The following is a 16,235-nucleotide window of genomic DNA, read 5'->3' as shown; positions in this document are numbered from 1 at the left end:
AAACCAGTTTATGTGTAACTTCTGTCCCTAGCCTTAGAGACCAGGTGCAGAGTCTTTCCCCCTGGCATTCAAGCTCAGCTGTGCCATACCTGCCCGCTTATGTACATGGGCTGGGGCACAGGGCCTCCATGCAACTTTCTCTCCCTGCCTTGCAAACTGCTTGCAACTCATAAGACTCACAACACTGCTTTGGGGCAGCATTTAACTCTTCACTGACCAGCTGCTGGGAGCCAGATGTACTCAGCTCATGCATGTGTCCAGCACTGAATCTGATAAGCTGGAAATGGGGACTTGATTGTGCACTAACAAACATGCACTTGTGCACAGCAGTGGGGATGACTGGCGGTGCACTGGCCCCTTGAGGCATGTTTCCTATCCCACATTGCTCTGGCCTTGGTAGAAGGATGTTCTGGGGCTTGCAGTCTGGAAGCAGCAGAGCTGTGTTAGCCTAGCAGTGCACGTAGGTCAACAAGGTCTGGCTCTCCACACTAATGCAGCCACCCTGCTTCTGCTTAGGAGCTAGCATGTGGGTGTGATGGGTCTCGGTGCAGCCCTGCACCCTAAAGACATACCCTGATTTCCTCAGTAAAATTATCGGCACCCTATTGGGAAACAAAATGATCTCTCCTTTAATGGATGGGAAACTGAGGCCCAGAGAAGTTAAGTTCCTGGTGCCAGGATATATTGGAAAACCCAGGAAGTAGGGACACTAAGGGCCACCTTTGTCTCAAGACCATCCTTTTTCCTCATTGGGTGAAGGGACTTCAGCAGACCCCCTCTCCCCACGGTTTGGTGCCAGGTTTTAATGAGGCCTTTCCTGTGAGAACCCTTCACAGGGGCTTTGCCAGGAAACCAGATGTCTGTGCATATAAATCATCACAGAATTGAAATAAAAGCGACAGACAAACAATGGCAATATTCCCTTGCACGGCTCTCGTAATTCCCAGCCACTCGGCTCAACTTCTTGCTCTATCGACTCTACGCAATTATCTCCCATAGGAATTGTTAGATGCCCGGCCTGTTCCGAGGTGAGTTTTGCTGTTGTATCTCAGTGGACTCTTCACCCTGTGTATTGCATTTGTCTCCTTTCGATCCTCTCTAAAAATAATGAGAGCAAAATTGAAAATACAGGAGAGCCTCAGTTATCAGAACCGCCTCTTATCTGAGCACTCCATAGCTTACACAACCTGACATGCATTGAAAAGGGTTGTCCATTTATCCATAAACCTATGCATCCAAATAAATTCCCTGGGTCCTCTTCTATTCAGATAAACTTTAAAAAAAAATGCAGCACCAGGCTGTTTCTTTTTAAAGGTGCCGCACATCGTTTGAGTGCATCAGCAGGAAAAGCCTCTCACTCTCCTTTCACAAGAAGAAAGCAGCCATGAGGCACGTTTTAGTAGGTCAAGAGCTGCAGATCTCCATAGAGCTGCTCTTATTTTGGATTAAACAGGGGGGTGGAAGGAAAGAAAAGAGAGAATTAAAATGACCTTTTACAAGCCTCTAAATGCACTGAGTGCATGCATGCTGGGATGCAATCAGACTGGCTCAAGAGTTTTTTCATTAGCTTTCTGCTACAAATGGCCAGTGGAAATATGGAAATGGCCAATGGAAGTATTTGTATAGCTCGGTTGGTAGCCCATCTCTCCTTCCTCTTAGCATCAAGTGCTCGGTCTCGTTCCCTCAGAGCATGTGAGACAGAAGCCTGTAGCCTATAGCTCATGTCTCTCTGAATGAGGTGCCTTTTGCCTAATTTGAGACTAGCGTGTCTAACTCCTTCTCTCTTCCCTCACCGGGGAGAGAGATTTATCCCATTTAAAACTGAGAAAGGCAAGTTTCAGGAAAATCAGAGGTATACTAAAGCCTCCAGTAGGTGCTGTGGTAGCGATGGGTAGTATGGGTGCAGCAGCATCTCCTCAGGGTGGGGAAGGGAATTAGTATTTTGGGTCAAAAACGTCTTCATCAAGCCCATTTTTGCTCATGCTTTTCCCATGGTAGTTTTTCCACTGGTTATTTTCTTGTACCAGAGCCCTCTACAGTGACCCCCATTGCTATCACCTAGCCAAACTCTTTCAATTGTTGATTTCCCTGAATCCCATGGCTATACCTAAAAACTTTGAAAACTGACTTCCTGTCCAGAGGAGGGGGGCTGGACCCCATGATCGCACGAGGTCCTTTTCAGCCCTAAACTTCTATGAATCTATGCATTTCTGACCCCCCCAAAGGATGTGTTGACAAAAGAGCTGCTTTATGTTGAGAGACTATTTAGAGCTAAACATATTGTCTAGGTCTAGGGAACATAAACGTGGATTTCTTTTTGGAAGTGTGATGGGTTAAACAGGAGCCTTTTTCACAAATTTGGATCTGTTGGTTGCTGCTTGCATGTAGTTCATGGATAGTTACTGATGAAATCACACGGACGAAGAGAGCGGAGTTGGTTACCTCAGTTGGCTAGCCCAAAGCAAAAACAATTGGGATGCATAAGCAGGTGTTCCTTATTTCTCTAGTACCTAGTTAATGCTTTTATATTGGTTAGTCCAACAGTAACTGAAATCTTGGCCTTCAGGCCTCACTTGATCCTTGTGTGTTAAAATGCAATAGAGGGGGTGGGGGCCAAGAATCCTTTTGTGATTGGGAGAGTGATGCCTACATACTTTCTTTAAACAAAAAGCATCGTCAAAGCTCCACTGATTTGCAAAACTAAATACATAAAACAGATAGAAAATAAGATTCCTGGGTAGCAGCTTTTTCAGCAGAGGAGTTAATTGCTTTTTGTGACTGGAGGCTGTCAGCAGTAGTTTTCAGCCTCAGCTGCCTGACTTGCTCATCAGCACCTGACAGTAGGTGAAGCTCGTGCTGGGCATTCACCATAACGATTGTGTGCTTGATGGGGAAAGAGCGGGGAGGGCACCTCACTGCAGCTCTGGTGGTGCGTGTCTGAGATGGGGTTGTGTGTGGATTGGGATTGCCTTCTGTAAACTCAGGTATAACGTACTCCTGGCCAGTGGTGCTGGGGAGCCATAAAGAGCCAGATGTGGCACTAGCCGCAGTGCCTGCTGGCGTGCCACATCTCAGTCACAATAGCCCAGTGGGATGCTAGGTTTGGGTGTGCTGCTGACAGTTTATTCTGGAGTAGGTATGTACACAAAACATAGCTAAGAACCTTGGGAACCAGCCCCCATAGCATGATCCTAGTAGCACCTACTCGGCATGTCTACACATTCATTAATGCACTGTAATTACAATACATTACATTTAATACCTATATAACAGGTGCTAAATGCACCGTAATCAGCATAACTGTGCATTAGCACAAATGAATGCTTTCTATGTGATGCTTAATGCCCATTTGACTCTTCTGCTGCGCATTAGTGCATTAGCTTGGTTTTGCCAGACATGCTGATGTGCAGTAGAATTAATCCACTAAGCGTCTCATGTAGACGCGCCCCTTAATGTGTATATGCTTCCCCTTACTCCAAATGGAAGAAGCACGTGCCTGTCTATTTTCTGCTTCAGCTTGCTTCCCTTCCTGCATTAGATCTTCCTGTGCTAAGCCCTCGTCCAGCTCCATGAAAGAAGATGGACAGTCAACGGTAGCTATTCTTCCCTCCTATACAGGGGCTAGCAATGCGCAGGCAATCCCTTCCTCTCTTGGATGACCACACCCTTGGACTCCATAACATTAGCCAAGTGTGCACATTAACAGCATTTGCTAGCAGGGACAAGATTGTGGAAATTACTGTTCATTTAAATGCACAGTCCCATTTGCTTCTAGGGGAGGCAGGAGTCCAGTGCAGCACCGTGTTGTTTTCACTCATCCGCTACTTATGAGTCTTGTGAGCACCAGTTGCCTTCTCCAGAGGCACGAGGGAGATAGTTTTCATTACAGGGGAACTAGTTTTTAGGGCAGAATGCTCATTTGAAACCTCTATGGGATTTCTTATTTGGTACCAGTCTGGATTTATACAAGCTCAAGTTCAAACCCCGGTTCCTACTGCTAATTGCTCTGCACAGAGGCCCTTTATCTCTCGCAACTCCTTTTCTTGCTTTTCTATCCTTATCACGAATTCTTTGGAAAGTCTCTCTAGCTTGACAAGTGTTGTTATTTTTTTTTTTCCTTCTTTCCCTGAGATGTTTCAACTCTGCTCAACTGAAAACTTAATCAGCCTGATGAAAAAAGAGCTGCGAGATATTTATTTACGAGGCTGTGAAAAGGAACCGATTATGGTGAGAGATTAACTTTTAAAAATGCTTCCTGCAAAGTCTTCCAAGAATTTATACAGACTTCAATGCAAATGCAGTTACCACCATACCTGACTCTCTCAGGAGCCAGGGGACCCAGCCTGGGAATATGAGAATTCACTATTGCACTTGGCTCTATACAAAGAAATTGGAACAGGAACAGCCCTTATGCAGAGAGCTCCCAGTCTAGGATTTGGACAATATATACTTTGTGAATAAACAGACAAAATGTGATGAAAGGTGGGAGAGCATGAGACAAGAATAAAAACAAGCTCAGTGGCATGATTTAGCCAGTGTAGTAGTCCACCAGCCTAGTCTGGGATCTAATATGCCAACTCTCTGGACATTTCACATATGGGATCCAAAAATAATTCACAAATAGGACTGGTAGAGACTCATCCATTTCTTTTGCCTGCACAAAATCCATTTGAAAGGCTAGCACCAATTTGTGATGTGTGATTTCACAGTGCCAGTGCTCTAATATCTTGCAAAATCTTTGGAAGGGGGGAGGAAATCTTACACCCCAAGGCATGCCAAAGCCTGAAATGCAGTCTCACATCAGAACTGAGGGCTTATATTCTACAAAGCCAAGGCCCCATTGATACAAGCAGAATCATGGCCTTTGTCTATAGTGCCACATTGTTTGCTAGCATTAAAATCCAAACATCAGTATATCACGGGTTATGCCTATAAGGGCCTGTGCATCGCTCAGAGATCAAATACATATATATGCTGGATGGACAGACAGACAGTCTCTTGCGGCATGATGCACTGGACTGGAGCTTGTAGATCTGAATTGTATTCCTGCCTTTACTATCAGTTTCCTGGGCCATGCCTGTGGGCAAATTGCATCTTCTTTCTGTGCCTCAGTTTCCCCATTTGTAAAGCAAGCACAATGAAGCTTAGTGTCTCTGCAAAGCATTTTGAGATATACCCATGGCCAGAAGCCTGTAGCAACTAGGTATTCTTATTACAAAGGGTTTTTAAACATTATCTCAAAGTGCCTGAACCTATGAAAATGAATGGGTAAGGGACTGCAGGTACATAGTTCAGGTATTTTCAGAGAGCCAGGTTCCCAGGATAAATGACGATAGAGCCATAAAAAAAACTATGGCCCTATTCAAATTCAGCTTTGGTGAGGCATTCAATAGTGCACAGGCCTTGTGTGGTCTTTATGCAGAAGAGAAATGCACACACAAGGGGTTGCACTGCAGGATGCTCTTGCTTTTGGCAGCTCTGAGACCTCTCCTGCAGGCCCGCTGCAAAGTCACACCTTCAGGTGCCAGGCAGGACAAGTCTCCATTTGTGTGTCATCACTTCCAGAGGCTGCTGCATCATCTGCCGAGGGGACAGGCAAGCTGTCTCTGCCGTGCCGCAGGATGTGGGTTAGGGGACAGATCCCCTGATCCTGCCACTCTTCAATTATCTTCAGCATCCCCACACTCCCCAGCTGATGCTTGTTTCTTTCCAGACTATGATCAATATGTCCTGAGCCCTAAGGCCTGGCAGGTGAGTCAAACTCCCAGACATCAATTATTTGCAAGTATGCAAATGAGATCATCATATAATTTGCATGACATGTCCCATCAACAAAGCTGCCCAAATAAATCCCATCCTCTTAGCGTAAAATATGGGCTAGTGGCTGTGAGCAGTGGGGAACTGTTCCATGCATCCTCTCTCATGCTGGCCTGGTCTATTGTTCGGGCTGTATTGAATTAACCATAACCCTGTAATCACTGCAGATGTGGATGAAATACATGGGGACTCTTTAAGGACCCACCTCCAGAAGTGCCACATCCCAGTTGTTCCCTTCTGTTGAAATTTCTTCATTCTTTGCCTCCATTATGGGAATTCCCAATGCTTGCGTGCATCATCAGCTCTGGCTATGCTATACTATTGATGTCTTAGTTAATGATCACCCAATTCATATGTTCTTCTGAATTCTTGAAGACCTCTAATTTTCACAGCAGTTAACAACAGAGGGCTTGGATCCTTTATAAACAATGGTGGTTGATTGGTGGATGCTTGGGTTGAGGGGGTGTTATGGAGGAAAGAAGTTGTGGTCAATATTGATTTAAAATACAGGCCCTGCTTCATCAAAAAGGGTCCTCACCATCTAGCAACTGGAAGTGGAAGCTGTTGGGAAATCTTCTCAATACTTCATCCTATGTAAAAGGAAAAGCCACAGACAGTGAGACTGCTTGCAGAATAACGTATGTGCATGGGAAGTTGACTTAGCCAAATGTTCTGAGACATTACAGTTATAGACCCAGGAACAACTCTATCGACACTATACCAGGCTACTGGTATAGTTGTCCCAAGTCTTATTGATTTATTGTCTCTCTCGGGTATTGGTTCAGAATTTCAGTGTCCCATGCAATCCCACTGAAGCAAGCAATGGTGCAGGCCAGGATGCAATGGATAGCAAACCTCGGTCTGCAGGATGCATAGCCCATGCAGGGGGATGGGCAAGCACTGTGCATAGATTAGGAGGGAGCTCATTGGGCAACTGGGGTTGCAAAGACTTCTGGAAAATGCAATATTTGAAAATATTGTATTTTCTCACATATAATCTGCACTCCTCCCCGCAGACACCAGCCAGGAAAAATTGGGATGTGCATTGCACGTGAGGAAAAGGGCTCCTCATGGGTCTGGAAATTTGTAGGGGGGGGTACACGAGTGGTGGCAACATTAATTTTCATGACTGTGGGATCCATGGCAGTTAATGCAGCTGTGACTCCTTCCCTTCTTTTTCCCCCTGCTGCCTAATATCCAGATCCGTGAGGAACCTCCCTCATCAGCAATGCATCAGATCAGGGCAGTGAGTGGGGTTGATCCATGGCCAGCTCAGCACATGGCCCTGGATCCAGTGTGTGGCTCTACAGCTAGTGTTTAGGGTCATACCCAGCATGCAGCCCCAGGTCCAATGTGTCAGACAGGGCTACACAGCCCCAGTACTGCATGCCAGGTTGGGTCCTACTATATGACCCCTAGCCCTAGCACATGGCCCCCGGGCCCAGTGCACAGCCCCCATCCCCAGAGCTCAGACACCATTTACCCATAATCCAAGCTCAGATTCCTTTTTTTTCCTCCTTAGGGCCTTCCAAAAATGGGGGATATGTTATATGTAATCAATTATGGTCCTAGAACTTGATTGAATTGAAAAACATTGAAACCAGATGTGTTTGGGGCCCTATGTGGGCAACCCACTGACAGATGTTGTGTAGGTTGGGGCTTCTCTAATCACGACCTTCTGATGCTCGAAAGAAAAACATCGCAGCTTTGCTCGGGCAATTTAAGCAATAGTCAAGATTTAGCTCCACTCCCTCTGCAACTACCAGAAGAGCTGATCCATCATGTCAGCATGGAGTACTCTGAACTCCATAGAGGCATATTGCAAGTGGCCGCCTCTCCCTTTCTACACAGTGAAGCTAAAAGCCACCAGAAGGATTTATGCCTCTCTGGACAGGTGCAGTGGGGGTATAATCTGGGCCTTAAAACTGAATCCTAGCCCTTTTTTGCCCCATCAAATAAATACATAGATGCTTGTGTTTTGCCTGTCAGAAGGAATGGCACTGTGTCGCACTCCTCTTCTGCTGGAGGGTCTGTATAATATCACACCTGCTTCTTTTTTACAGCTGGATCAGATGCCCATTGCTGATTCCTGTGGAAGATGGATCAAATGCTCACTGTGCACAGTCACCTGGGAGGCTATGGGGAAAAAAACCCAAAACAGATTAATCCACAATTTGCATGGACACAGGCAAAGGGTGGAGTTGAGGGTAAACTTGACCTTTAACTGTTGAATTTCCTGGCTTGTGAAGCAAGCTTAGCCTTGCAACCTCCAGGATATTTGTCTGGAATATGGTAGTTGAAACCATGTGATCAGGTGATGTCAAGTGGGGAGAAGATGTAAAAGAAACAGAGAAGGTAGCCAAAACAGTTAGCGCCTCAACTGGTGTATCCAGAATGGCTCCATTGACATGGTTAATCTGGAAGGTCCCCAGGGATTAATATATCCCATGAAGACATCAAGGAGCCCTTACTGTCTCCTGCCTCTCTGAGGAGTCTTCTAGGACCAAGGAACAACTGTTTCCTAAATGTGTGAATTTGGTTTATTTGTAACCGATTTTAATTGTTGTAATATGGATTAAGTGAGTCAAACTACATGGTTCTGCTCCAGTCCAATCTGCAGACCGGACTCCAAATTGCGTCGCCCAGGCTCCCTAACTCTAAAATCCAGATGGTTGGTTAGCTTATTTAGTTATATTCTGGTAATGACTAAGGGCCAACCAATGTCTACAGAAATAGATTATCCCTTGCCAAGTTTATAAATTAAATGGACAAGCTAAACTAAGGGCAAGGGAAAGGGCCATAACACACAGAGTGAACAAGTAAGGCTTATTGACCTACCTCACATGTATTGCAAAAGTTACTGAATGCCCTCAAACTGATCTATCTTTAGCAATCTATCCTTGTCAAGGAGGACTGTCTTACATAATTGTCTTATCCATGTGTCCAAAGATGGCTGATGAGGCCTATCTGGGACAAACAGACTCTACTGCAGCTCGGACATGTGTGTCCATGTGGGGTGGGTGGTGCTGGATGCTTCATCTGGTCCACAACACGCTGTTTCTGCCACTCCCGCTTTTCCATCTCCTGTTGCTGGCGTGAGGTTTCAGAGTACTGAGATCCCTGCAGCAGACTCATCCTCCATTTGGGGTGGTCTTGGGCGATGGTCTCCCACGACTTGATGGTGATGTTGCAGTTTTTAAGCTGGCCTTGAGCAGGTCCCTGAAGCACTTTCTCTGCTCTCCTCCTGAACGTCTGCCTTGGCTGAGCTGAGAAAAGAAAACTTGCTTCAGGCGTCTGGAGTCAGACATCTGGATGACATGGCCAGCCCAACACAGCTGATCTCAGATGATCGCACCTCAATACTCATGGTGTTCCCTTGCACAAGGATGCTAACATTGGTGCTTCTCTCTTCCTACTGATCTTCTGCAGGCAGCATTCGTGGTACTTCTCCAAAAGCTTTAGATGCCTCCTGTACATTGCCCATGTCTCAGCTCCATACAACAAGGTAGGGATCACGACTGCTTGATAAACCATGAGGTTGGTTTTGGATTTGACGTCACAATCTTTGAACACCTGAACCTTTTGGAAAAAAATACCATTTTTTTGCAGTTTTTCAGTTGCTCTAATAAAAGACATCATCTCTGAACCAAGAGCTCTAGATTTTTGCTTTTTTTTTTTTTTTGTCTCAGACCAACACAGCTGCCAAAGACATCCTTTGAACAGCTGTTTATTTAGGCATCCAAAAGCTGCACTTGCACATTTGAGGCAATGTTGGATTTCTGTGCTGGTATAGTAAGTTATTCCTCCACCTTTTAAGATTCACCATTCTCCTTTAATCACAAGAAAAAGAATAGAAGAAAATCCTGCTTTTAGTTACACTTTGTCATTTCAACCCCTGTCGCCATTCAGTTTTAATGTATTAGGTGCCTCGCTGCCATAGAAATCAATGAGAATTAGGCACTTAAAACCTTTAAATATTTGGGTTTTGGCATCTCCCAGACAAATGCCACCAAACTGAAGTCAGCTGAACTGAAATGAAAACCACGGGGTTGAATTAGGTGCCTGTGATAGCAAAAATTGTCCTTAACCTTTTTTCATTTCATAATATCAAACTGTCTAATATTATGCATGTGTGTTTGTGTCTGAAAGGGGAAGAAATTCAAAACAGGTACTAAGAGCACCAATTTATCAGCCTGTTATCTGCGACTTAGAAGGAGTCAAATTATTATTTGTGTCTGAGCTCCTGTAAAGAAAAATCTTATAAGCAATTTATTTTGTACTGGGAAAAATAGTGTCCTGACACAGCTGGAAGGAATGACAAGGACGGTAATATATAAATAATACAATCTATAAAGATGAAATATTTAGAAGGATTAAAGAATGCAATAAAAGTCTAGAAATTGCCAAATTATTCAGTCTCAGAAGGGAATTTTACCACCACTTCCTTGTATATACAAACCCAGATACAAGGACTAACTCAGCACTCCATTACTCTAATTTTAAGGCCTGATTCAGCAAGGAACTTGCACATATGTATACACTGAATGACATAAGTCAAACGCTTGAAGTTAAAGGAGCTGTTTAAGTACTCAAATACTTTTCTGAACTGACCTGTGTCATGATCGAATGCCATTCACCTCTGGGCAATTATACAGGCTCAAAACCAAAGTGCCACAGATGTAAACTGAGCCTATCTTGCTGAAGCACCTGAAACTAGGGCTGACAGTCAATTTTCCAATTGCTTCATTTGAACAAAAGGAGAAACAAGTCTTCTTGACCCCTCTCAGGGTGATTTGCAGTTCATAGTCGCTGATCAAAATTGATGCCAGCTCCAAACGTCTAGGTAACCTGCTGCCTAACACAATTTACAGCATCCAAGTTACACACCTAAGACCTTTACACAGTGTAGTGGTAGGGTCAGGCTCCTAGGATCAGGACCCACAATGAATAGGGAGTTGCCTAACAACTTCACTAGGCAACAGAGTTTAGGGGTGTCTTGAATCCAACAGGTTCCCATGATAGGAGTTCAAGTCCCCTCTCTGCCTGGATTTGGGCAAGTATGATAGAGCATAGGTGAGCATGAATTTACAGCTGGTACACTCTTTTGATAGTGGAGGGAATGAACCATAGTATCCATTCTGATGAAATTGTGAGTGGAGCAGGGACCTCTCTCCCATATAAGACCCCCTAACCACTAGGCTATGAAGGCTTTTCTGTAAGTGTAGTATCCCTAATCCTGGATTCCTCTGGGAATCTTTCTGCCCATCATCAACAAGAAATTAGTAAGCTCACAATTGCTGAGAAGAAGAGAGGTTTTGAGCAACTTATGCAAACAGAGAAAACATTGGAAGGGCTACCCTTCATGTTATATCCATCACCACTATGATGTGTCTGCTTGCAGGTGGTGTTCCTTTGCACCCAATTCACCCTCCATTTCTGTGTTATCTCATGAGCAGGAGAATTGTCAAGTTCCTTTGTATCCAACACCTGTAGTTTCACAGTCAAACATATAATTTCCCAAAGCCAACATTTTCTTTCTGCCCCTGAGCATGCACAAAGGGAGAACAGCAAATCTTATGCTCCCAGCAATATTCTTCCCAAGTTGGAGAGAGTGGAGTCACTATGTCAGGGCCAGGACCAGTGCTGTTTGGAGCACTTACAGATTACATCAGATCTTCTTTTGGGGCCTTCCTAAAAAGCAAATGAGCAGCTCACATTGTCTTTCTCCTCCCCATAGATATGGGGATGAATCAAAAACTTCCACTGAAAAAAATTTGCAATATTTCAGGCATCACATTTGCCCTTGTAGGTCTCACATTAGACCCCTCCAAAGCCACAGGATAGATGGTCTCAGTCCACCCAGCACATTGTGATCACCACTGTGGTTGGTATGTTCTTATATATATATTTTTAAAACGATGGTGGTGACCACAATATATACAATTACCCAAGAATCTCTTGAGTTCCCATTGCTCTTGGATGTAAACTTTGTGTATGAACTTGAAAGATGTATCACCACTGTCTAAGGATGTGTTATCTTTCAGCCTTCTTTTCTGTTAAGACTTGTGCTACACTGAGGAGAAAAGCAAAGCTGCTTTGAATTCTTCTCCTGGTCCTTTCCATTGACATCACTGGCCTTTGGAACATGAATTTGGGGACTTTGTGTATAGAGCCCATGGAAACCAAAGGAAAGCCAGGAGGGGATTTTGGAACAGGGCAACAGAGAGGACAAGGCTTTTGCAAAGGGGAGAGATACTGGTTTAAATTGGTCTCCATAGGAGACATCTTCTTCTGCCCAACCTTTTCACTAAATTGTCCTTTGATAGTTTTGCCCTAGGTATTGTCACCTACAATGCCATTGACTCTTGTGGCAGAGGGAAGAGTGGATCTTCATAAACATAACGCCATAGATTTAAACACTCCATAAACAATAATATCCTTTAATGGGAAGAATAATAGCCTCAGTGCTGTCAAATGCATGCATTTCAAAATGGCCATAAAGAATAAATCTGGTTTTAGTAGCTTGCAGGCCTGCTCCTCAGTCACTGACTTCTGCAGAAGCTGTGACTTCATAAGGGCTGTGGGACTGGCCCCGTAGATGGTGATCATAAGACTATGTTTTTCAATTATTCATTTTTAGATAGTCAGTAAATTTTGTTGAAGAGACAAATTCCCCATGTTATGAGGTAGTAACAATCTGGATCCCAGCAGCAAGAGGAGGAGGAGGGTGAGAGCATAAGAACAATTCATTTTGTTTGAGAGTCAGGCTATATATCCAAGCCCAATTGCTTGGACATGATTTATAATACTTTGTAGAGAATCCTATATCATTCAGATATGTGACTAAGGGGCTCCATTCAGGCCTTCTCCCCTGTGCCAAGCCAGGTTGCTCATCGTCAGGATGTAGCTTTTCTCCACAAGATGCTTGTACCCTGCTCAGTCATGCCATGGAGAAATGTCTGGGCTCTGAAACTGCCAACAGGCATTTTTGCTTCTATGAGAGTTTAATCCAAAGACCACTAAAGCCAAGAGGAGTTTCCACAAGGACTTCAGTAAGGCTTGGATTAGCCCTCTCTAAGAGCAATGGTTCTATCCTGCCCTACAAACCACCCACAGGATGGAGCAGAGGGAGCCCCATGGAGCTGCTTTCAGTAGCATACAGGAGGTCTCCATATTTCCTTTGCAGTTCCTCAAGCTCTTCGCCCAGTCAGGAGAATTGTACACATCCTTTTCCCGCTAAACCTTCCACCAGTATGGAACGAGACAAGAGATTGTCCCTCTTATCAAACTTTATAGCAACTGTACGTTATAGTTGCTGTCCATGCTTCTTTGGCTAATGTAGTATCCAGGAAGCAAGGACACTGGAAGCCAGGAGGAACAGCTCTAAATTTACTTCATCAGCCCTTTTCCAGACACACTGGGCACATCTACATGTGCATTTGTGCTGGCTTAAATTTAATGTGCAGTAAATTACTGTGCAGTAAGTGGGAATAGCTCAGTGTCTGCACATGCAGGCATTAAAACTGTGTGGACTGACTTGAGATGAAAGTTAGTCCCAAGTCAGTCCATACAAACAGTGTTACTGCGCAGTAAGGTGTCTAGATGTGCATTATTGTGCAGCAACTAATAAGGCGTAAATTTGATACCTGCATCATCCAGGTATCAAATTTACACTCAAGTCTGCCTAAGTCATTGTATTTACTGCACAGTATGGGCATGCATGTGTAGATGTGTGGTCGTACTGCACAGTAATGTTGGTTAATATGCAGTAAATGCACATGTGTAGACATGCCCACTGTCAAATTTTATCAGTTTGATATCCAGTGGCTTTTCTGCCAAAATATGCAGACAGCAGTTCCTTCTAGGATACTTGGCATGGTCTGATGTTTGCTTTTAAGCTGAACTAAACAGGAATTTCATTTTCTACTTATTTTGAAATGCTTTTAAAGCTCAGATGTGTACTAGGGTTCTCTCTGTACAAATCTGCAGAGTGAAAGCTTTAGAGGAGCAGGATTAAAATGTGTCCTTTGATTGGCAGGTTCAATGCTAAATAATTTAACAAATCAATACACTGCCCCTCTGCTTGCAGGTATAATCATCACATGGAATATCAGCTTAGCTTGTTTGGATGTTGGCCAGGGGACAGCAGGCAAAAACATTAGTTACCCAGGGCAAGTAGGTGTTGATCTCTATGATGGTGTGTAGGAAGTGAGAAAGGATGAGTGGATACTAGTACTGACAGCAATGGTAGGAACTCCTGAGCTATCCCATCTAGAATCATAGAAAATAGGGCTGGAAGGGATCTCATGGGGTCTTCTAGTTCACTTTCCTGCTTGAGACTGAGTCATCCCATACTAAACTATCACAGACAAGTGTCTGTCTAATCTATTGTTACAAACCTGCAACGATGGAGACTTCATAACCTAGGTAGCCTGTTCAGTGCTTAACCATCCTCAACCTAAATTCACCTTGCTGCAATTGGGGAGCATTATTTCATAGCAGCATTATTGCAGCCACAAAGAATAGTCTATCACAGGGGTGGGCAAAGGATTGGGTCTGCCACAGACTTCATTTCCCAGCAGCCCCTGCCCACACTGCTCTCTGCCAGACTCCATGGGGTGTAACAGTGTGGGGCCATGACAGTCCATGCTCCCAGGGTCTCTATGAAGACCGGGCCAGAGCGACACAGTCAGGGCACATGGCTGGACAAGGAGCTGCTCCAGGGCCAGGGCAGGGGCTGGGATCTTGCAGCAGCAACAGCACCAGGCCAGACCCAGGGCAGAGCTGTGATGCGCTGCCTCCACGACCCTGCCCATGGAGCCCACACTGTCACACCTTGCCCCACCGCTCCCGGAGTCTCTGTGGAGACCAGCGAGGAGTGGTGTGGGCAGGGGCTGCTGGGAAGTAGAGTATGGCCACTGTCCAGATCTGCAATTTTTCCTACCCCTGGTCTATCACCATCCTCTTCATAACAACCCTTTAGGTATTTGAAGACCATTATCAAATCCCTCCTTGGTCTTCTCTTCTCCAGACTAAATAATCCTAGCTCTTCCAGCCTTCCCCCATAAATCACGCTTTTGAGGCCTCTAATCATATTTGTAATTTTCTGCTGGACTCTCTCTAATTTGCCTATGTCTTTCTTGAAGTGTCATACCCAAAACTGGACACAGTCCTCCAGGTGAGACCTCACCAGAGCTGTCTATATGTCCTCTTTAGGTACCTGTCCAACCCCATTCCCTTTTAATCAGGAGCTGCGTGCCTTCTAATCTCTACTAGTACCGGTGACTAGAGAACTGGTCTGGGGCCTGGGTTTGGTTCTTGGATCTGGTATTGGCCTGAGTGACGTTAGGGAGGCGTTTCCTTCTTTGTGCCTTAGGATCCTCCAAATGAGGGTCAAGATTCTGACTTTCATGAGGTGCTTGGAGATCTGCTAATGAAGAGGACTTTCAGAGCTAGGAATTACCCACAAAGCACTGCTGTGAGACAGAGCAGTGCTCTTCTGCTCATGGCACAGATGGGGATTTAGGGCTTGAAGTGTGTTCCTCCAGAAGTTTGTCTCAGTGTAGCAAAATGAGCCCTGGTTTCCCTGATCCCAGTTTAGCATCTTACCCACCAGTGAGAGAGCTGGGAAAAGTGAGGACAGGGCTCCCATGAGACACTGAAAGTATGTCTTCTGTACTGCCTGGGTCTCTGGATTACTTCAGGCATCAGCCTACTGATAATATGTGCTGTGCCATGCTGTGCTTCCTGAAGGGCCCTGCAGAGAAGGAGCAGGGTACTGGGGGAAATAGTAGGTGCCGTCATGACTTCATGGTCCTGTAGGTCCAAACATCCCTCAGTGGAAGTTAGGAGCAGACAGAGCTGCTCTAAGAGACCCACCTTCCACTCACAACCTCATGGACACTGCCTATAGCGAGGTCTGCATTTTCAGGAAGTGTCTGTGCCAAGGATACCTGTCCTGGCCCTAGAAGTTCATTCTTGGATTCCAGAGGAGGTCACAGAGCAGGAATGGGAAGAAGAATCAGCCCCAATTCCTCCAAAATTTTTAGCCAGTTTTCAGCCCTTTCACTGCCTACTGCCAGGTCATTCATTATCTTAGCTTCTGCATTAACCAGAACCCAGTGCTGACCAATTCCTAGTGCTGCAGTAGGGAAAGGACTTTTTCTTGACTACTGCAGTGGAGAGCAATAGAGAGCTGAATGGAGAATGCCACTTTCCTTATAGCTGTTTTGGCATAACCTGAGAAATTTAACAGGCAATTTATGGGATCATAGGAAAGCCAGGATAGAGGGACCACACAAGGTCATCTAGTCCAGCCCCTTGCTCAAGGCAGGCTCATTCCTGACTAAACCATCCCAGCCAAGTGTCTGTTTAACCTGCTCTTGAAAATTTCCAAGGATGGAGGTTCCTCGACTTCT

The sequence above is a fragment of the Alligator mississippiensis genome, chromosome 3, assembly GCF_030867095.1.
Source record: "Alligator mississippiensis isolate rAllMis1 chromosome 3, rAllMis1, whole genome shotgun sequence".
Lineage (NCBI taxonomy): Eukaryota > Metazoa > Chordata > Crocodylia > Alligatoridae > Alligator > Alligator mississippiensis.
Note: the sequence above shows the minus strand (reverse complement) of the source record.